We start from the raw sequence: 22,818 nt of genomic DNA, 5'->3' as shown, positions 1-22,818 counted from the left end.
AGGGAAATGTTTTATTATGCATTCAGCACAGTGTTATGGTGATGTTTCTTAACTATCAGCTATTTTTAAAATTCCTATAATCTTTCTATAGATGACAAAGTTACATAAATATGAAGGATAAGAAGGGCCCCTGCAAACCTGATAATACAATTCTCTTTTCAATGATAACGTATTTCTAAGCACGCATCTCCTAATCATATTGATGTGCATTTAGTGTTCTTTTACCTACACCTGTCAAAGTGGCTAAAGTAATCCTTCATGAGGAGATAATTTTTTCCTTTAGGTGATTTTTTCCTCATAGTACTCTAACATTTCCAATTCCATCTTTCTCGAAAAAGTTTACATGATATATATATACAATTACTAAAACTTTGGCTGCATAAATAATTTAAATGGACTTTACTTCAAAGATAATATTTACTTTTAAAGTTGTAAACCATTGAATCATCAATTAATTAGAATTATCTTTTTCTTTATAAATAAAGTTTTTTGTCCCTACATATTTATGATTTGGAAATTTTCACCTGGAAAATTTCATGTTTAGTTGGATGCCTTGTCTTTAGTATAAAATTCAGTATTTCAATTTCAATATAATTTTTTGATTGATTTTTACCTGAAATTATGATAAAATAAGAAAAGTGAAAAATAGAGATAAACTTTAAGTACAATGTTATTTGTGCTTAATAATAAAATCAAGAAAGTAAAATATCTAAAATAATTATAACTATTTAAATAAACAAAGTATCATGTAATGGGCGAAATATTCTTCTGGCTCGTTTTTGATTCTGGCAAGTTGTTTACAGGTTCTGAAGTTCAGTTTACTCATCTCTAACATGAGGTTGAACTAGGTATGGCTTGTTTGGCTGAACTCTGTAAAGCTGGTCAAAAAAGTTGCATTTGCATTCTCCTTCCTGTTACTGTATACAATAGAATCCTTCCTGTTTCTACCATGAGATTCAGAACACAGTCTCTGACCTTTCTGAATAGTTTCCAAGTCTCCTTTTTCTCCTGAAGCCTTCTCATAAACGGCTCTACCATGCACCCTGCTTGTCAACACCAAACTCGAAGTATACCTGATGTCATCCCTTCCTTTACCATCTTCCTACCTGTATCCAATCTGTAGCTCAACCATATCAAACTTGAGAAATCTCTCTAATGCATCCACTCTGCTCATTCTCTATAATAACCACTCTAGGTCAAACCACGGCCAAACCCATCAGTTCAGTTCAATATTTTGATGGATCCCTAATGTGTCTGCATATTTCCACTTCCCCCTTCTACCATCTGTTCTCTAGAAAGCAAAGAAAGTAATCACCAAAAAAAGAAAAAGAAAAAGAAAACAGGAAAGGAATAACATCAGGTCAATGCCCTAGAAAAATCTTGCAGAAGCTTCCCAATACTTGTGCAAGAAAGCTCACACCCCATATTCGGACCTCCTAACCCTAAATGTGTGTATAACCTCATGTCATGCATCCCTCACTTAATATGCTCCGGCCACCATGGACTTCTACTACTCACACACGCTGAACATTCTCCTGTTAGAAGGCCTTGTCATGTGTTCTTCTGGTTGCCTGGAAATCTCTTGTCATCTTCTCCTCTTTCAGGCCAGAGATTAATTTCCTCAAACAGGCCTTTCTTGATCCCACCTTATCTCACTTTACCTTCAACCTCTTTTAAAAATCTTCAATCTGATTTTTCTTCATACCATATAATATGTCAATATCTCGTCTATTTATGTGCTTACTAACTTATACTGAGGAGAGCCTTTTGAATAGAATCTCAATAGGCCGAGTTTCTACAACTATGTCCCCATACCTCAATTCCCAGCACTTGGCACAGGATCGAGTACAACAAACACTTACTGACTGGATAACGAACTACTTGTAAGATAAAATCAAACCTTGCGGAATTGCAGGCATATTCCCTTACTCTTATACTCCTATGCTTAAAGTGAAAATATATTCATGTTATATTGCTCCAAATGTCCACTTCCAGTTTCTACAGAAAGAGTGTTTGACAACTCCTCAATCAAAAGTAAGGTTCAACTCTGTTAGTTGAATGCACAGAACAGAAAGAAGCTTCACAGAATGCTTCTGTGTAGTGTTTAATTGAAGATATTCCTTTTTCCACTATTGGTCTCTTAGCGCTCCGAATTTCCACTTGCAGTTTCTGCAGAAAGAGCGTTTCAGAACTGCTCAATCAAAAGTAAGGTTCAACTCTGAAAGCTGAATGCACAGAACAGAAAGAAGTTTCACAGAATGCCTCTGTGTAGTTTATATTTGAAGATATTCCTTTTTCCACTATTACCCTCTTAGCGCTGGGAACGTCCACTTGCATTTCCTATAGAAAGAGTGTTTCAGAACTGCTCAAGCAAATGTATGGTTTAACTCTGTTAGTTGAAGGCACAGATCAGAAAGAAGTTTCACAGAATGCTTCTGTGTAGTTTTTATTAAAAGATATTCCTTTTTCCAATATAGGCCTCTTAGCGCCCTGAATGTCCAATTGCAGTTTCTACAGAAAGAGCGTTTCAGAACAGCTCAATCAAAAGTAAGGTTCAACTCTGTTAGTTGAATGCACAGAACAAAATGAAGTTTCACAGAATGCTTCCGTGTAGTTTTTATTTGAAGATATTCCTTTTACCGATATAGGCCTCTTAGCGCTCCGAATATCCACTTGCAGTTTCTACAGAAAGAGTGTTTCAGAACTGCTCAATCAAAAGTAAGGTTCAACTCTGTTAGTTGAATGCACAGAACGGAAAGAAGTTTCACAGAATGCTTCTGTGTAGTTTATATTTGAAGATATTCCTTTTTCCACTATTACCCTCTTAGCGCTCCGAATGTCCACTTGCAGTTTCTACAGAAAGAATGTTTCAGAACTGCTCAATCAAAAGTAAGATTCAACTCTGTTAGTTGAATGCACAGAACAGAAAGAGGTTTCACAGAATGCTTCTGTGTAGTATTTCATTGAAGATATTCGTTTTTCCACTATAGGCCTCTTAGTGCTCCGAAAGTCCACTTGCAGTCTCTACAGAAAGAGTGCTTCAGAACGGCTCAACCAAAGTTAGGTTCAAATCCGTTAGTTGAATGCACGGAACAGAAAGAAGTTTCACAGAATGTTTCTGTGTAGATTTATTGGAAGATATTTCTTTTTCCACTATACGCCTCTTAGCGATCCGAATGTCCACTTGCAGTTTCTACGGAAAGAGTGTTTCAGAACTACTCAATGAAAAGTGAGACAAACTCTGTTAGTTGAATGCAGAGAAGAGAAAGAAGTTTCAGAAAAGGTTTCTGTGTAGTATTTATTTGGAGATATTCCTTTTTCCACTATAGGCCTCTTAGAGCTCAAATGTCCACCTGCATTTTCTACAGAAAGAGTGTTTCAGAACTGCTCCATCAAAAGTATGGTTTAACTTTGTTAGCTGAATGCACATATCAGAAAGAACTTTCACAGAATGCTTCCTTGTAGTTTTTATGTGTAGATATTCCTTTTTCCAATATAGGCCTCTTAACGCTCCGAATGTCCACTTGCAGTTTCTTCAGAAAGAGAGTTTCAGAACTGCTCAATCAAAAGTAAGGTTCAACTCTGTTAGTTGAATGCACAGAACAGAAAGAAGTTTCACAGAATGCTTCTGTCAAGTTTTATTTGAAGATATTTGTTTTTGCACTTTATGCCAATTAGCGCTCCGAATGTCCACTTGCAGTTTCTATAGAAAGAGTATTTCAGAACTGCTGAATCAAAAGTAAGGCTCAACTCTGTTAGTTGAATGCAGAGAACAGAAAGAAGTTTCAGAGAATGCTCCTGTGTAGTTTTTATTTGGAGATATTCCTTTTTTCACTATAGGCCAATTAGCGGTCCTAACGTCCACTTGCATTTTCTACAGAAAGAGTGTTTCAGAACTGCTCAATCAAAAGTATGGTTTAACTCTGTTAGTTGAATGCACAGATCAGAAAGAAGTTTCACAGAATTCTTCTGTGTAGTTTTTATTTGAAGATATTCCTTTTTCCAATATAGGACTCTTAGCGCTCAGAATGTCCAATTGCAGTATCTACAGAAAGAGAGTTTCAGAACTCGTCAATCAAAAGTAAGGTTCAATATTGTTAGTTGAATGCAAGGAACAGAAAGAAGTTTTACAGAATGCTTCTGTGTAGTTTATATTTGAAGATATTCCTTTTTCCACTATTACCCTCTTAGCGCTCCGAATCACCACTTGCATTTTCTACAGAAAGTGTGTTTCAGAACGGCTCAATCAAAAGTAAGGTTCAACTCTTTTAGTTGAATGCACAGAACAGAAAGAAGTTTCACAGAATGCTTCTGTTTAGTATTTAGTTGAAGACATTCCTTTTTCGACTATTACCCTCTTAGCGTTCCGAATGTCCACTGGCAGTTTCTACACAAAGAGTGTTTCAGAACAGCTCCTTCAAAAGTAAGGCTCAACTCTGTTAGTTTAATGCAGAGAACAGAAAGGAGTTTCAGAGAATGCTTCTGTGTAGTTTTTATTTGGGGATATTCCTTTTTCCACTATTACAATCTTAGCGATCCTAATGTCCACTTGCATTTCCTACAGAAACAGTGTTTAATAACTGCTCAATCAAAAGTATGGTTTAACTCTGTTAGCTGAATGCACAGATCAGAAATAAGTTTCACAGAATTCTTCTGAGTAGTTTTTATTTGGAGATATTCTTTTTCCCAATATAGGCCACTTAGCGCTCAGAATGTCCAATTGCAGTTTCTACAGAATGAGTGTTTCAGGACGGCTCAATCAAAAGTAAGGTTCAACTCTGTTAGTTGAATGCACAGAACAGAAAGAAGTTTCACAGAATTCTTCTGTGTAGTTTATATTTGAATATATTCCTTTTTCCAGTATTACCTTCTTAGTGCTCCGAATGTCCACTTGCATTTTCTTCAGAAAGAGTGTTCATAACGGCTCAATCAAAAGTATGGTTTTACTCTGTTAGTTGAATGCACATATCAGAAATAAGTTTCACAGAATGCTTCTGTGTAGTATTTAGCTGAAGATATTCCTTTTTCGACTATTATCCTCTTAGCTCTCCGAATGTCCAATTACAGTTTGTACACAAAGAGTGTTTCAGAACTGCTCCTTCAAAAGTAAGGCTCAACTCTGTTAGTTGAATGCAGAGAACAGAAAGAAGTTGCAGAGAACAGAAAGAAATTTCACAGAATGCTTCTGTGCACTTTATATTTGAATATATTCCTTTTTCCACTACTACCCTCTTAGCGCTCCAAATGTCCAGTTGCATTTTCTACAGAAAGAGTGTTCAGAACTGCTCAATCAAAAGTACGGTTTAACTCTGTTAGCTGAATGCACAGATCAGAAAGAAGTTTCACAGAATGATTCTGTGTAGTTTATATTTGAAGATATTCCTTTCTGTTCGCTGCATTAAAATCAATCAAAAAATTATATTGAAATTGAAATACTGAATTTTATGGTAAAGACAAGGCATCCAACTAAACATGAAATTTTCCAGGTGAAAATTTCCAAATCATAAATATGTAGGGACAAAAACTTTATTTATAAAGAAAAAGATAATTCTAATTAATTGATGATTCAAAGGTTTACAACTTTAAAAGTAAATATTATTTGAAGTAAAGTCCATTTAAATTATTTATGCAGGCAAAGTTTTTGTAATTGTATATGTATATCATGTAAGCTTTTTCGAGAAAGATGGAATTGGAAATGTTAGAGTATTATGCGGAAAAAATCACCTAAAGGAAAAAATTATCTCCTCATGAAGGATTACTTTAGCCACTTTGACAGGTGTAGGTAAAAGAACACTAAATGCACATCAATATGATTAGGAGATGCGTGCTTAGAAATACGTTATCATTGAAAAGAGAATTGTATTATCAGGTTTGCAGGGGCCCTTCTTATCCTTCATATTTATGTAACTTTGTCATCTATAGAAAGATTATAGGAATTTTAAAAATAGCTGATAGTTAAGAAACATCACCATAACACTGTGCTGAATGCATAATAAAACATTTCCCTTCTCTCTAAAAGCCTTTTAAAATTATGTACCATAATCAGTATGGCCAGCAGAGGGTCATTTCCATGTTCAAGTTCCTCTGTTTCTCGAGGGTGAGAATCCTTCTATAGTCTTCTGAGGGTGACACTGTAGTGTTTTCTTAGCCTGATTATTTTTATCTATTTTTTCCGATGCTTTCCTTTGTATATTTACATTTTACATATTGAAAGTTATTTTTTCAAATATTTTATATGCAAGTTTACAAAGTACAACGACTGTACATTAAAATAACTTATTTATGCCATATGGAAGATTAAATATAATTTTACAATATCTAATATTGATTGTTTAGTTTCTAATCATTGATACTTGACATGACTTTTCCCAGCATACCTCAAAATATTCTTCAAAATCCTGCGAATTAATGCCTGTAACACTTCTGAGGTGTATTAATAAGCTAGAGATGTAAAGAAGATTTGCAGAGAAAATTAGGTTCCCAAATTAGAAATTTTGTCCCACTATCGACTAGAAACCTCTTGAAATGATCAAAAACAATAATAATGCATGTCATAGAGGAAAACCAATAAGGCTGCTGCAGCATGACTACCTCTGTGACCTCATACAAGTTACGTGTGGGTCCCTACTTCTGTGACCTCAGACAAGTTACGTGTGTGTCCGCACTTATTTTCTTCATCTCTAATAAATATTTGACAAATCTCATTTTCAAAAGTCTTTTAAGGCCTTTCCACCTTTATTTTTCAGATGGAGTTTTGCTCTCATTGCCCAGGCTGCAGTGCAATGTCATGGTCTCGGCTCACACAACCTCCGACTCCCGGGTTCATGTGATTCTCCTGCCTCCACCTCCTGAGTAGCTGGGATTACAGGTGCGCAACACAACGCCCAGCTAATTTTTTGTATTTTTAGTAGAGATGGGGTTTCACCATGTTGGTCAGGCTGGTCTTGAGCTCCCGACCTCAGGTGATCTGCACGCCTCGGCCTCTCAAAGTGCTGGGATTACAGGCATGAGCAACCGCGGCCTGTGAGGGCTTTCTACTTTTAAGATGTCAGGACGTATAGCCTGGGAGGTAAATGGTAGTATATATATACATATATATATATATATATGTATATATATATACACACACACACACACACACACACTGTATATATATACATATATACGGTATATTATACTATATATACATATATACTGAATATTATACTCTATATATACATATCTACTGTATATTATATGTATATATATATATATACACATACACACATACACACATGAGACAGAGAGAAGAGATAGACAATTTCATGTGAAAATATAAACTGTTAACATAATATTTTGCTTCTCTGAGGAATATTTAGCATTGTTCTCAATCTTCTCTGCAGAATTTAAGCATTTTTCTCAGAACTCACCAGATAGAATGAGGGAGGGGCCATATGATACGAGCCAGAGATGAAGGGAGAACAATAGAGAGGGTGCTTTGGGAAAAATAGTACAGTAAGGCTAGGGAATACTTCTCTCCAACAAAAAGACCAAGGTCACAGCTGTATCTCTTCAGAAGCCAAACTTTCTTTTAAAATGTCAATTTCCATCTATTTCTTGCTTCACAGACATTCCATTCATTGCTGGATTTCAAATAAAGCCTTTCCATGTGCAACCTTTCTATAGAAAAAGAGAAATATGGGGGACAGTACAGTCTAAGAAGTGATTAAGAATATCTAGTGGACTTTCCCAGACTGTAAATCTTTACATATATCTGAGCCTAATGAGGTGATTTATTGTGCTATAATGCACAGTGAACTATACAGATGCTTCTTTTTGATCATGCTGCAGAATGGAACTAAATACTAAATACCAAATAGCACTCCCATGATTCTTATACATGTCATTCATATGGCATATTTATGCTTTTTTATATAGCAATTCTTATTCTTAGCTCTTAGGCAATTACGTAATCTTTTTGTCATTTTAATAATCATGCTCCATTTGAGTTATGCAAGGTAGAAATTCTAAGTAGAAAATCTTGTTTTTATTGAAAGTTTTTAGTAAACATTTTGGAAAAAGTCTGTTTTTTGATGCTACTTCTGCACGCTTTCTCAACATGATATTACTTGGTATTGTCCTTATTAACCATAGTACACCATATTCTGCAAATGTTAGAGAGGGTTAAAAATCAGTCATGTATAAGTAAAGCTAATGAAATAGAAAGGAAACCATATTTAGGAAATGGAAGGCAGAAGCAAATGTATTAACCGTGAGTTAGAAACGGTTTAGTCTTTGGAATGAAGCAGCAAGAGTTTAAAAATCTGGTTTGTGATTCACTAGCTTTGTGACCTTGGAGAATTACTTCAGATTTCTGAGTATCAGTTTAGTAGGTGATATCAATCGCAACTTCGCAGAAATATCACAAGTATTAAATAAAGGACTTAGTATCTGGGAGAGCATAGAAAATTACTAATAGTTACATTTTTGTTAATATTACCGTTATTATTATCATACGTATAGTATTTTCTTTCACTGACAATGCATTTAGGACATAAGGAGAACTATAGAACAGTGCTTCTCCAACTTAAATGCAGAGCATGAATCACCTGGAGTTTTGTCAAAATGCGAATTCTGACTCAGTAGTCCTGCAAACTAAGGAACTCTTGGTAATGCTGGTGCTGCTAGTTCACCAACAGACCACACGTTTTGCAACAGCTATATAGAATGTCCTGTTTCTTTTTTTAATCACAAAACATGGCAAGCTCTAAAATAAAGCAGAATAACAGATTTAAATGTTAATACTCATGTCCTCAATTTATAATTTCTCCCTCCCTAACAATGGTATAATTCTGATTAAATATTAGCAAAGAAAAAAATGGAAATTAATCTTCCTATGTTTTTTCTTTTAACAAATTCTGTGTGATTACTACTGGGTTACTTGCTGTAGGAAATAGAAAAATTGCTTTGACATAGATCCTCAAGAATCTGTCCCACTACAAGCTTATTTTTGTAGGAAGCTAAAAGATTTATATAAATAACCGTAATTAAAGAGACAAATGAAGAAGTGCAATGAAAGACGTAGGGAAAGTGCTAGAGGAGTTCGGGGTGGAGGAAAATTATCCTCAAATAATATCTATGCGTAACATTATGCTATCTTCCCTAACCAGCGCTTGACCAGATTGTCACAGTGAACTTTGGTCCTTTCTTATATCTTAGTTTTGGTTCCCACATCCTTCTGTTTGGGGAAGTTCTTGTTTTCCTCATGTAATGACAACAACACTTAAACAATGTATACTAGATAAAAGGAACTATATTGCTTGCTTTATTTACATAGTTAATTTAATTTGTACAATGAACTATGAAGTAATCAGCATTATTTCCTTCATTTTACATATGAGAAAATGGAGAATCAGCGACATTGAATCATCTCAAGTTTCTAAAATATCCACTCTCACCAGGCTGTTTACCCTGTTTTTGTCTGTATGCTGCTATAACAAAATGCCACAGATTGAGTAATTCATAAAAAACAGAAATGTATTTCTCACAGTTCTGGGGCTGAGAAGTCCGAAATCAAGGCAGTGGAGATTTGGCAGTTGGTCCCGAGGTGGCACCTTCTTGCTTCGTCTTCACGTGACAAAAGTGGGCAAAAACGGACAATGTGACGACATGGCAGAAGAGACTGAGGAGCCCGGCATTCCTCTAAAGCATCTTTTACGAGGACGTTTATCTCATTCATGAGGGTGGATCCTTCTTCACTTAATCACTTAACCAAAAGCCCCATCTCTTGATGTCATTGTCCTGGGATTTTAGTTTCAACATACAAACTTTGGATGGGCACATAGGTTCAAATCATAGCACCCTCCAAATTATAATGCCTCTCTCATGCCTGTTCTCCTTGAAGTACCCTCTGGTTTTGCTCTCTTCATTCTTGCCATCACAGTTAACCCTTCAGTTCCATTTCTTTAAGTAATCTCTAAATTTGTAAGATGGTTCCATCTTTTTTTTTTGTATATGGCAGTCTCTCAAACATATTTGTCATATGAACTAAGCAGGTAAATATGTAAATGCCAGCTAAATTTTAGTGAATGATATAATGGCCTAAAGTTGTATCTACCCTTCAGCCAAATATATTTACTTTTAGTAGCAATCTCCTGTCATATACAAAGTCACGACTCTAGGGGTAAACATTTTAGCCTGTGGGTAAGATGTAAAGCAGTGGTATGTTATAGTGACAACTCACTGTCATAGCACTGGGACATGCTCCTCTATCTGCTACAAATTGAATCAACAAAATATATATGATTTTGTCAGATTTAAATGTATGCTCCTGTTAGTAAAATAAAAGTATGGGAAAACTTTACGGAGTAGATTTAATAGAAATGTTTTCCTGAGTTATCTGCCTTCTTTATTTTTATGTTATGCTTTAAGTCTATGGTCAATGTATAGAGCTATGATTGATGTGCTTTTCCAATTCTGTTCAGATCAGACAGGTTAATTTTCTTCTTTTAAATCTTCTTGAATTTTGTCTAACACTTTTTGTTCCAATTTCTTACTAGATTATACTCCCTTCCCTAACTGCTTCATGATTACTTATACACAAACAATATTATGATATTGACACATTGAATTCATTTTAGGTGATGATTTTGGTCATAAACATGAGCAGGTTGTGAAGTGTTTCAGCCATCCCAGGGCATGGCTGTGAGTCCCTTGTCTAATGTTTCAAAAAAATCTTGAATTTGTGATGATGCTGTGATGGTCCCTCAGATATTCTTACACACATCTTTGCCCCTTGTTCCCTCTAACTTTCCTCTTCTGATAAAAAAGCAAACACTGCCAAGCTCAAATGGAATTACATTTGGATGCAAGTGTCACTATGCAATGGTTGCCAATAAAAGTACACAAGGAATTTTATTATGGTGAATTAAAGGCAAACAGACTTCAGAGAAATGAGCACGAACATGAAAATGGCGCATGGTACGCGGATCTCACTGGAAAGTCATTCGGTACACCATGTTTTCACTAGAAAAATCCATTAGCTTTAGCTAGAAATTGAAATTACTTTGTAGGAAATCAGAATAAAATATGTGAAAACATTATATTCTGTGCAAGATTAATACCACGCATGGTGTTGAAAGGTTTGTGGTCTTGCTTCGACGATGCTAAAAGGTCAGAAACCACAAAGATGCATATGTGTTGTCGTTTGCACAGTTACTAATTTTTCTCATTATTTCCATAATGCGATGTGCTGTTTCAACAGAGAAACCCTCTGGAGAGTGGCTTGCACTGTTTTCAGGCAGCTCTTTTGCTTTCATGTTTTGGCCTTGGCCAGGGAATTCAGACAGACTTTTCAGTTATTTTCGACAAGAATGTATTCATTTATTGTTTTAAATAATAATAAATAGATTTTAAAATTACTGTACATTACTGCACTTTAAACGCCATGAGGTCAAGGACTCTAAAGTCTGGACATCATTGTATACCCTACATCTTGCACAAGGTTTAGAAAAAATGGCATGGACACCTATTTTTTGAATCAATAAATGAATACATAAAAGAATTCCAAACTCTAGTCCAAGGTTTTAGATTAATAATGTATTAAAATGCGTAAAATTTATAGACAAAACTCTTCTTATTTAGAAGTTTATTCTTTAGTTGGAGAGATAAAATATATGCACATAAAAGCTTAAGGAAAAATAATAAGGGTTTTGAAGTACTTACTATGTGAAAAATTTAGCATAAATCTTACATCCATTTATTTAACACATTTTATACGTTGCATTATTTATATATAGTGCTGATTGGTAGAATTCATATGTGAACGGAACTATAAAAATTTTGAGGATAAGCACTAGAAACACAGAATAAATAGAGTGTTAACATGCAAAACACAGAAATACTTAAATTGACTAGGTGAAAGAGAAGATTTCTGATTCCATGTACACTGATTATTGAGGGATGAGTATGACATTATTATGCCAGAATCAATAAATATTTTAAATAGGGAGAAAACTATAATTATATATCTTTGTGTTCAACAGGAGTAGCAGTACTGATAAAGTAGAAGTTTGTTATACCTTTTTTATAGTCTTTTAAAGTTGTTTATAAATAAAATCTACTCTTAGTTAATTAATGGTTGATGTTCATTGAAGTGTTTTCAAATTTTTGACCTCTGAATTGCCTTGTACATATGGAGAAATAAAGCTTGCCTAGCATAATTTCTTGAGTGGAGAATGAATGATCTGGATAGATTTGTTGACAATATGTCTGTACTTATTTTATTAATTCTTTAATCTTCATGAAGAAAAATATAAGAGTCATATTCTAGTATTTTATACCATGGAAAAAATGTCTTATCCTTTTCCTAAGGAAAAATACATCATGACACAAAAGTAAAGTTAATTAAATTACTTACTTTATTAATTAACTGTCTATTATTTCTATGGGTTGAAGTAAATTTGATACTCAATGCTATTTAATCTAATTCTAAAAGCTTGAATGAGTAATGATTTTTTCATGTAAGGTTAGTTGAAATAAATTATCACTGATTTTCAGATTTAATATTAATTAGCTATTGCATATTCTTAATGGGAAATAAGTGTTTAAAAAGCCCTTTTTGGTTGCGAAAAGACCACGCCCATTGTAGACTTCTTAGAATACATCACATCTGGCCTCCTTTTTAGAGTGGGGAATTCAACTCATAAGTGGCTGGACATTGATTCTGAACATTTTGAACATTATTTGCCTGTCTTCACTCATACTGGTTGCTGTTCTTTTATAAGCAATCACCATGTTTAGCATGCACTTGAACTATTGTTACTTAGGGTGCTTGACTATTTACAAGTCTCACTAGGATTCTAGGTATTCATTAGTCTCGTGGTGTGTATTTGCTGATGGTCCTATTATCTTTGTTGGTTCAGTTACACAGTACCATCCAAGATGCTGCAACACATTATACACAGGCTATGGGTTGTGGGAGCTACAGATTTCAGTTATTATTTAGGCTCAGAAACTTAGAATCTCTGCAAGGTTGGACATGATCCTTAGTCTTGTTTTAAGACCGTCTTGTTTTAAAAGTTAAACCCAAATTCTTAAAATATAGAATAGGGGTGCTAGTAGTGCTCACAGAATTGTAGTAAAGATCAGCTGGGAAAGAAGAGCCTATTAAACAGAGCCTGGTATTTAATAAGTATCAGCTGCCTTCAATTAGGAATCTGTGTTGTCATGATTAGAAGATTGCTGGCTTATTTTACAGATCTGTAAGTATAGCCAAAATATGTCAAAATAACCACCAGAAAGAATCATATACCGTCCCTTGAACATTTCATCCCTAGAATCTAGCCAGATTAGCATCTCTATACTGGCAATACTGTTAACACAGATTGTGCTCAAACCCCTCATTGACTTTTCAGCACCTGTAAATTACTGGAGATTTAGGAAGAAGTCTGGGGTTATGGCTTAGTTAAGCTGAGTGGCCAGAAAGTGTGAGATGCTGGATGCCTCCTCCAGTTCATTTCTCCAGCGGCCGCACCAGGCGTATCCATAGCTCCGCTCCCGGGAGCTCGTCTCCGGCGTGGGGCGTGTGCGCACCCCTGGCCGGGCGGAGCCTGGAGCCTGCTCATTAGCAGCGCGGGCAGCTCGTGCGCCCGCAGGAGGGAGGCGGAAGCACAGCCCTGCGCCGCCAGCAGGAGGAGGGAGCGCGGCGGCTGCAGGCAGGGGAGGGAGAGGAAAGAACGGAGGGACGGTTCCCGGACAGAGCGGGAGGAATCGGGGAGCGGCCAGTCCAGGGGGAGCTGCTCCGCTGCGCTGCGCTCGTTATTCACAGGACGCGGCGGCGCTTCCCGGGGCCGCTTCCCGGTCCCCTGGGTGGAGGCTGCCATCTAAACCTGACTCCAGGTGAGTTCCCCAAAGAGGCGAAGCGAGGGGTCTCGAACCAGAGACTTGGAACTGGCGAGGCTGCTCGGCTCCCCAAGCGCTGCTGCCTTGACATTTCCCGATTCACGGGAGGTTTTGGGGGCGGCTGCACAGGCTGGAGGGGCGGATGGGCGGTTGCGATCCTCAGCTGGCGTGGGGGCGTTCGGGAGGAATTAGCTTCAGTGAACGGGGTTTTAGGAGATGTCCCCAAGGCACGCGCTATGTACGCGTTTCTAGACGAGCTTTTGAGACAGAAATTTGGCTTCCCGGATGCCCGTTTTGGCCTTCTGTCCTTCCTTTTGCTTGCCTCATGCCCAATTTTCCAAGCCGAGGAAAGGACTGGAAGGGCGTGGAAGTAGGAGGTCTGGGCACAGCATTCGGCAGGGCAGCCCTGGTCTCCAAGTTTGGGGGTGGGGGGTGGGACTCTTTTCCTTTCAGCCTAATTTACCAGGGGAAAACCCGCAGAGCACCTTGAGGTGCCTTTGCTCCGCACCCTCCATAAGCTTATTAGAGGGAACTTGAGGCTCGCTAGACAACCTGTGACAGGTGACGGCAATTTAGCTTAAAAGCCATGTTGGTTCACTTCGTCTCCTCTTTATCCTTTGTTGCAAAATTGATACCTTTTTGGATTTCTTTAACAGCACAAAGTTTAAGTGGCCGGCTGACAGGAAATATTTCTTTTGAAAATGCTATGAGAAAAGTGATGAGTTAACGTTGAGAGAAAGGCAACTTTATTTTCTCGGAAGAACTTTGGGGAAAGAGATTGATAGAGAAATTCTGGGCATGAAATTATGGACATTTCCCACAGAACTTCCTTCATTTATTTATTTTTTTACATTTCCTTCATTTTTTTTTTAATCGTGTGTGTGTGTATCAGAGAGACAAAATTCGTTGGAGGTATTAGGACTTTATTTGGTTTAGAAGTTTCTTTCTTACTAATAGCACTAATTTGTGATCTTCATGATTATAAGAATTTACTAAGTGTTTTGCTTTTAGGTGTTTTGGGTCTGTTTTTTAAAAAAATTCAATACTTACTTTGTGGGCCTTGCTGAATACCTCTCAATAAAATCGGTGGGCATACAGTTAGTGACATGACCCCTGTGGATTTAATAGCAGGTAAGTATACAAATGATAAGTTTAGGAAATAAATGTCAGAATCAACATTTAGGTGTGAAATTGAAATATCTTTCAAATATTTACCAAACTCTCTTATAGGATCCAATGTCATTTTATGGTCAAGAGAGCTTAAAGGTTTCTCAGATTGAGATATATGTATCTACTTTGTTAATCCAAATGTAATGTTTTATTTTGTTCTTTAATGACTGTTTGAATTCAACAAATAAAACTTGCATATTTAATGTAAGGTTCTTTCACATATATTACTTCTCCAATTTTTAATATAAATTTAAGGAGAAAAGCAATATTCCATTTTGTAGATGAAGAGACTGTGTCACAGAAGTATTACTTTACCTAGATTTCTGTAATTATTATGTTATAAACTTAGAAATTACATATTATTCTGGAACATATAAAATATATGAATGTTATAAACCATAAGAATTCAGACCTATGCTATTTAACTTCAAGTTTAGTTCTTTACCCAAACAATTGCATGACTACATTGAGACTACTGAAGTAATTATATATGAACACGCTATACGAAAAAATACTTAAAACATTTCTTATTTTTGTCGTTTCTCTTTGATATAAAATATACTATAATTTAATGGAGTTATATTCCATATTTAGATGCTCCTAACTTCCAAATAACACCTAAACTCCTAAAAACTGACCTGTGTCCTTCTTAATAGAAGTGGCTTGACCGGGAGACCCAATTTTTACTAAGAATATTCTTGGGATAATTTATGTCTTATAATCAAGATAAAGACAGGCCACATTTAGTTGTATTTTTAAACCACTTAGTGTGAAGTTGCAACGTAGACATAACTTGCTTTCAGGCTACACTGCCAGCTTTGCAGTGAATAGTCTTTAAGATTCCGTGGAAACATTGGCAGATATAGCTAATGTCTATCTGATGTAGGATTTATGAGAAAAGGAGAGGTAGAAACTGAATGCTCTTATATTTCATATGTGACCACATTCATAAAACTTTATTGATAAGTACTTTGTTGTCTGACACGGGCTGATACAAATAGGCTTCTTCAAGAGTTGAGGAAGAAAACTAAATCCCTATAATACAGCCTTTTTCCTCCTTTTCTTTCTTAAGCGGTAATAGTTGATCCTAGCTTTTGTGTGTCTATGCATGCTCAATACAGTTAGGGGTATAAGGAGAAGTTAAGCAAGAATATTGAATGCTAGCTAGGAAAGTTTTTGGAGTCTCAAATACTTTGGAACGATTTTTCACATTATATACATAAAATTCCTAGTTACATTTGGGAACTAAGTATATTATACACAACTTTGCATCTGATTACAGGATTCCCTGTACATTTATAGCTCAGGTATTCTGGAAAGAGTCAAGATAATTAGTTTTATGGCTCTTGCCCGTGTGACCTGTTTCTTTCTGGTCCTGATATTAAAAGGATGACTTAAATTTTCTGGAATGTCAAAATTTTCTCTTCCCTTGGATCCTACAAAATACTTCAAGCAGTGTATGTGTGATACTCGCTGTCATTCCAACATTTCCAATCCTCCTGAGAATGCTAAACAATGCCCTAGATTTCTTCCTTTGTAATTCTTTCAGATAGAGGGTTAGCTGAGTTAGGAAGAAAGGAGAGAGGGAGAGAAGAAGAGAGATGACATTTTATCCCTCAGGAAAGAACAAGACCAATTGTATTCCTAATTTAGAAATATTATTCTACAAACATTCCTGAACAAGAGGGCTTTGCATATACATTAAAGCAGAATACCTAGTCAACTTCTAGTTGTGCCATGTAGTGAAATGGAAGTAAGATGAGCAGGCCGAGATCATTTTTGTTGGAGAACTGAGACCACATGAAATAGGTAACAGAGTTACCCCAACTGGGGGGCAAGAGGACTTGAAAGTTTCCTCCATAAATTTGCAGTTAGTACAGGGCTGCTCCAGTGATCAGAGTCATGAATGCCCTAGAGTGTCTGTATAACCCTGTACACAGGCTGAGACAGCTCTAACGGCCCAGAAAAGCCTCTGGACAGAATCACTGCACCCTTGGACATTGTCCGACCGCATGTATGAGAATAGTGAGTGCTGAGGAGTTGTGGGTAGCTCGGTACAACTCTTGCTAAAGGAGTGTCATCAACATTCATTGCTGAAAGTGAATTTTTTCATTCACATATGTGATGCCTATTAGGTCATGATTTCTTGGATACAAATTTGTACAAGATATGAATTAATTTTTGAACATCCTTTCTTAAAAGTACCATGTTCATATAGTTGCTCATTTTCATATGAGTAGTTCAGATGGGACATAATAGAGTAAGGAAATGATTGAACATCCTAAGATCTAGTGTATATACCTTTGTTCATGATGAGATTCATCCCCTGTCCCCCTTTGTAGTGACACTGGTGGCATAAGGAGTATTAGATGAAATTTAATGCAGAAAACAATGGGATATATGAATGGTAGATATGGTTGACAACCACCATTTTCACTGAAGTTGTTTCAAAGCAAAGAAATTTGGGATAAATTCATTTTATTTGCTCCTGAAGGGTAATTAGGAATAAGTAGGAATTGTGAAGAGGCTGTAGTGTTGACATTAAGAGAAGTTTTTGATTCTTAAAATAGGATATATTACACAAGAGTGAACAAACAGAAGATACTGAACAAATATTCTGTCATAAGTAAGTGATGGATTATTCGGACTTGTTGAACTATGTTTTTAAATGTATTATTTAAATATTTAAATATTATTAAAACCTTAAATAATATTTAAATATTATAAAAGTTGTAGAAAATTATGTTTTCAATACAAATATACACTTATAAGCTATATTGTAGATATGGGAGTAAACAATGCAATTTTTTTTAACTGAGTGAAAAATTTAGTTTTTTTAAAATTCCAAATGGAGCTAACAGCTTAGTGTGATACATATTTTGAATTTCAAAATTTGTAACCAAATAGGACAAATGTGTTGAACTGTACTTTTCTTGAAGAACCGTGATAAGAATGAGCGGTGAAAAAATTACAGCATACTTACCAGGGATCAAATACTTGCTTAGGGTTAATAAGAAAAATCTCAGCAAACGCTAGAAATGAGGTACACGATCTATCAGAGACCCATGATTAAAGTGGTATCTTGTTAGGTATATGAGCTTGAAAAGAAACGGCATAGCTTCACTTTACCCCAGTTGCTTCTTTTGTAAAACGGGGAGACTAAGAGTGTGGTAACTCAAAATCCTTTGTTAATGATTTTCTTCTTAGAACAGTGCCAGGTCCAATTAGGATTAGATTGCTATTTTTATTATTGATATTTGCCCTAGTTCTGCCTTTTATTGACTGTGTGACATTGGTGAAGATCCCTTTCTGAAGCTTTGTTTCTTACCTACAAGCTGGGAATAGAATACCTGCTATGAAGAGTGGTTGTTAGTACATTAGAAAGGCTGGATATTTGTTTATATAAGGGGCTCAGCGCATGGTAGAAATTTGATAGCATTTTTTTCTTGCCCTCCCATGTATTACTGTGGAGACATCCCACATATTATGTCCAAGTTTTTATTTTCCCCTCAAATGCAATGTCAAGCACAAAACATTCCCATCTCCCAATTCTCTTCTGATGTTCTACAACCATTAAAGTATAGAAAACTAGAATGAGTGTTTTTATAACTTTTGCTGTACTTAAGCATGTGGAGAGAAGAGCGCTAGATCACAGGACACACTTTGATAGGAAAAGGGAAATATTTACACTGCAAACAACTTTCTCCTCATGCTTAACAGTTTTATGCTGTCATTCTGTCAGCACCAAGTGAGATTTTTCTATTTAAATAGTTTTCTATTTGTGGTATGATAATTCATGTATGGACTTCATGTAACTAACATAAATATAATGGATGGTTGAGAAGTGGTTTATTTTTACCAAGAGGAAAAAATGTGTACACGATTTTTTAAAATATTGCTTTGAAAATATTTAAAATTAATTTTGATTCAGTTGGTGGAAGATAGAGTCACAAACTCACTGCTAGTGGTATTCTTGAGAAGTAATGTTTGAATTTTCTAGGTATTGTCCCCAGACTGGCTTAAAAGAATTTAATTTTAGATGTAAATTTTCTGCTTAACATGGAAGATTTTCCCTGAAAATATTAGCTTCATCAGATACATAGTTGCTTAGGGGTAGCTGCATGGAATTATGGGAAGAGTGAAATAGAAAAAAATTTTCATGTCTAAGTTATACATACTGGTGTAATCATATTGATTGGATGATAATGATAATTACAGCAATAATGTGATTGAAAGGGTAAGCAAGTAACATATACTACAGTTACTAATATAATCCTGTGATTGAGTTTACCACTTCGTTTCTCTTTCCTGGAAACCCTTAAGTTTGTCACTATTGCACTTTATTTCCTTTGCTTATTGTAGTGGTGTATTAGTTGTATTACTGCTGCTATAACAAATTACGACACATTTACATAACTTAACACATATTTATTGTCTTGCAGTTTCAAAGGTCAGAAGTCCAAAATCACTTTAATTAGGCTAAGTCAATGTGTCTGCAGTGTGGGTTCCTTCTCGAGGTGCTGAGGGGAGAATCCATTCTCTTGCATTTTCTGCTTCTGGTGGCACCTGTCTTCATTGTCTTTTCCCCATTCCTCCATTTTCAAGGTGCGTTGCTTCTATTTCTGTTTCTGTCTCCGCGTTGTCTCCTCCTTTAACTTTGAGTCCTTCTCTCCACTTCATCTAAGGACTCCTGTGATTACTTTGGACTCACATGGATGATCTGGGATAATCACCTTGTCTCCAGATCCTTAACTGAATCGTATCTACAAGTCCTTTGGCTGTGTAAGGCAGCACATTCCCAGGGCCTGGAGATTAGGTGAAGAACATCTTTTGGGACTGTTATGCAGCCTATCACAAGTGGTAATAACACTTTTATTCCTTGAGACCCTGAAATTAATGTACTTGCTTACGCATGGAAAAACAATGTATCTGTGGGGGTAACAGTTTATTTTTGAACCATTAGAAGGTATTGATGGGGAAGTTTTCATCTGACAACAGATACTGATAAATTAAATACCCTTAGATTTGTCAAAACTAGCTTTAGTAAAATATAAGTAAAAGTATTTGCACTGCTAGTGTCAAAAATATTAATGAAACCCATTATTTATCAAGGCCAAGTCCTGGATTAGTTAGGTTTAAATTAACATAGAACATTATCTTCCATAGTGCTTAATTGTGAAGCTTAGTTCTTGCTGACAAAAGCTCATCCATATAAGAAAGCATCGAAAGGTTGGTGTTTTTTTAACCTTTGCAGAATATAAATTTTCAAAGGGATGTTAGACAATAGTTCCATCACAATTGATGCAGTTCACAAACATTCATTGTGAATATTTTATCTCATGAATTATATCTATGACACTAATCATAGACTTCTAGAAGAAATTTAGCAATGGTCATGTCAGCCTTTCAAATCTTTCTGTAACCTAGAAGAGGATCATTGCATAAGATAGATTCATTTTCCCCTTTATTCCATTGTTGCCAGAGAGAACTTGAAATGCCCTGTTCAAATTAATTGAATGCAAATGAATTCTTGCTGCCTCACAAGTAGTTTGTCCTTCATTTTTCTTAAAATTATATTGAAAATGGATGTGACATGCTTTACTGGTTGTTGTGCAGGAAGCATTGTCCTTCCTGAAAGCTCCCTCCTTTGTCAAAATGAAGCCATTAAGAGTAAAGTAAATTATATTATCTGATCATAGTATCACAATTGACCTTAAAACAATAAATTTTATAATCAGTGCAAATTTCTGAATAGTGTTTGCAGTTGTAGAAATTTCAAAGGAAACCCTGGTTGAGATACAAAGCTGCTATAATCATTTTTAAAATCTTTGTTTTTCTTTTACTTCGGAACAGTAGTGCAGTAAGTACTTTTGCCTTATTGTTCTCTCTGCCTTCCAGAAACCCTCATTCAAATATTCTAAGTTTTTAAGTCTTTTTCATTTCTTTTAATATTGTAACATTTAACAATGTCAAAGAAAGTATAATTTTTCTGGAAATCAAGCTAAAAATAAAGAGAAGCCGATGTAAATGAACATCAAATTAACAAGATTGATTAGGAAAAGTAATTTTTGAAAAGGGCCGAAAATCCCTTTGCACATAAATGCAAAAGAATTTAGTGAAAAAGGTGAAACTGGAGTAAAGAACTCTACGGATGCGTAAGTAACTCTTAATAAGAATGAGTAACGTACATGCATATCTTTAGCTCCCAGTTTCAGAGATACAGTAGTTGTACAACAAATGGTCCTTTCCTGCTCTTAAGGAAGCCTCTCCTCCTCCAGCCATGCCATTCCTCAGAGCAAGCTCTTCCACTGAGTTTTCAGCAACCATAAGTAAGAAGGATGGTACGATAGGCTGCGTGTACATATGGCCCTCATTAGCAGGCCAACTGTTCCTTTTGCCCACCCACATCACTGGGGACATATGGCGTTACTTTGACTGTTGAAACAAGTGTGTGTGGACATATCTTGGTATGAGTAAAAGACTGTTGATTGTCTTTCTCTTGTCGCTCGTGCAACCGTCTCCTTGTGGAGGTCATATTATCCATAACACTAGATTGGAGGATGATAAATGACGTTGTTATTATTAACTGATTTGGCCTCTCTAGTTTGATCACAAAACCATCGAATGTTTGCTTATGGAACATGTAAAGCTTATAGAAGACCGAAAGCTTACAGAAAGAAATGATGACTTTTCTAAGCATAAGAGTCAGGTCTTTTTCAATCAAAAACTAACTCATTCAAAAATTCAAGAGTTATGTAAAACCAGAACAGCAGAGGTTTCAGAAATGCTATTGAGATCATTTATTATAAAATAGCCATTAATGAAATGTAATAGTGAGTCTGTTGTTGTGACTATGTGGAGAAATGAATGAGAAAATATAAGATAGGCTGGAATGAAGAGAGTCATCTGATCCCAGCATAATTCATTTTATATAGTTCACAGTATTGTAACTTTAAAAAAATTATGAATTTTTTCAATACTGTGAATTCTGAATTTGCAATATGAGGCTTTTCAATCCTTGCAACAAGTATGTATTTTTCAGTGGTTCTAGAATTATCGGGGCTTTCGAGCTGCTTCTGATAAGAAGGCAAGGCTAGAGGACTCGTGTTGAGGTGGCATTTGCACAGGACTTTAGATAACATACATCGATGATGTAGAGAGAAGAGCGGGTGATGTTGCTGTGGATTATACGGGAAAGGCACCTTTTGCTCCCTCTGCTGACCTATTTGTGTAATCAGCTGTGTAGCATATTTCTTGTAGAATTACATAGTAATTTCACACACTACATTAAGAAAATCTGAACAATTTTTACTGAACTCATGTTTTCTAAATTTTAAGTAAATAAAACCAATATTTGGCTAGGTAACATTTATAAAAACAGGATTTCTAGATAGATGATGATAAATTTTCATCTATATCTATAGAGCTGATAAATTTTCAAAACCCTTTGAATATCACTTGTACTACAAAGTCTCGTTTCAGTTTCAGTGCCATGGCACATTGATTAATCACCACTAAAGCGGTACATGAAATATTTGGCAATATAGGTATTTGGTAATGGTGATTGATGCACAGAATACGGCACCATTATTATGCACTGGCCTTGAGAACTTTAGTTTTCATCTTCGTTCACCTGATAGAGAACAAACTAACAGCTTTTTTCTTTCACCTTGCTGGAGAATAAACTAACAACTTCAAATTATCTGATCCATCCAAAAACTTATTTCCGTGAAACTCACTGATTTATTTATTATTTCGTGGGGATCA

The sequence above is a fragment of the Symphalangus syndactylus genome, chromosome 7 (genome assembly GCF_028878055.3).
Source record: "Symphalangus syndactylus isolate Jambi chromosome 7, NHGRI_mSymSyn1-v2.1_pri, whole genome shotgun sequence".
NCBI classification, from domain to species: Eukaryota; Metazoa; Chordata; class Mammalia; order Primates; family Hylobatidae; genus Symphalangus; species Symphalangus syndactylus.
This window is presented reverse-complemented; position numbering follows the sequence as displayed.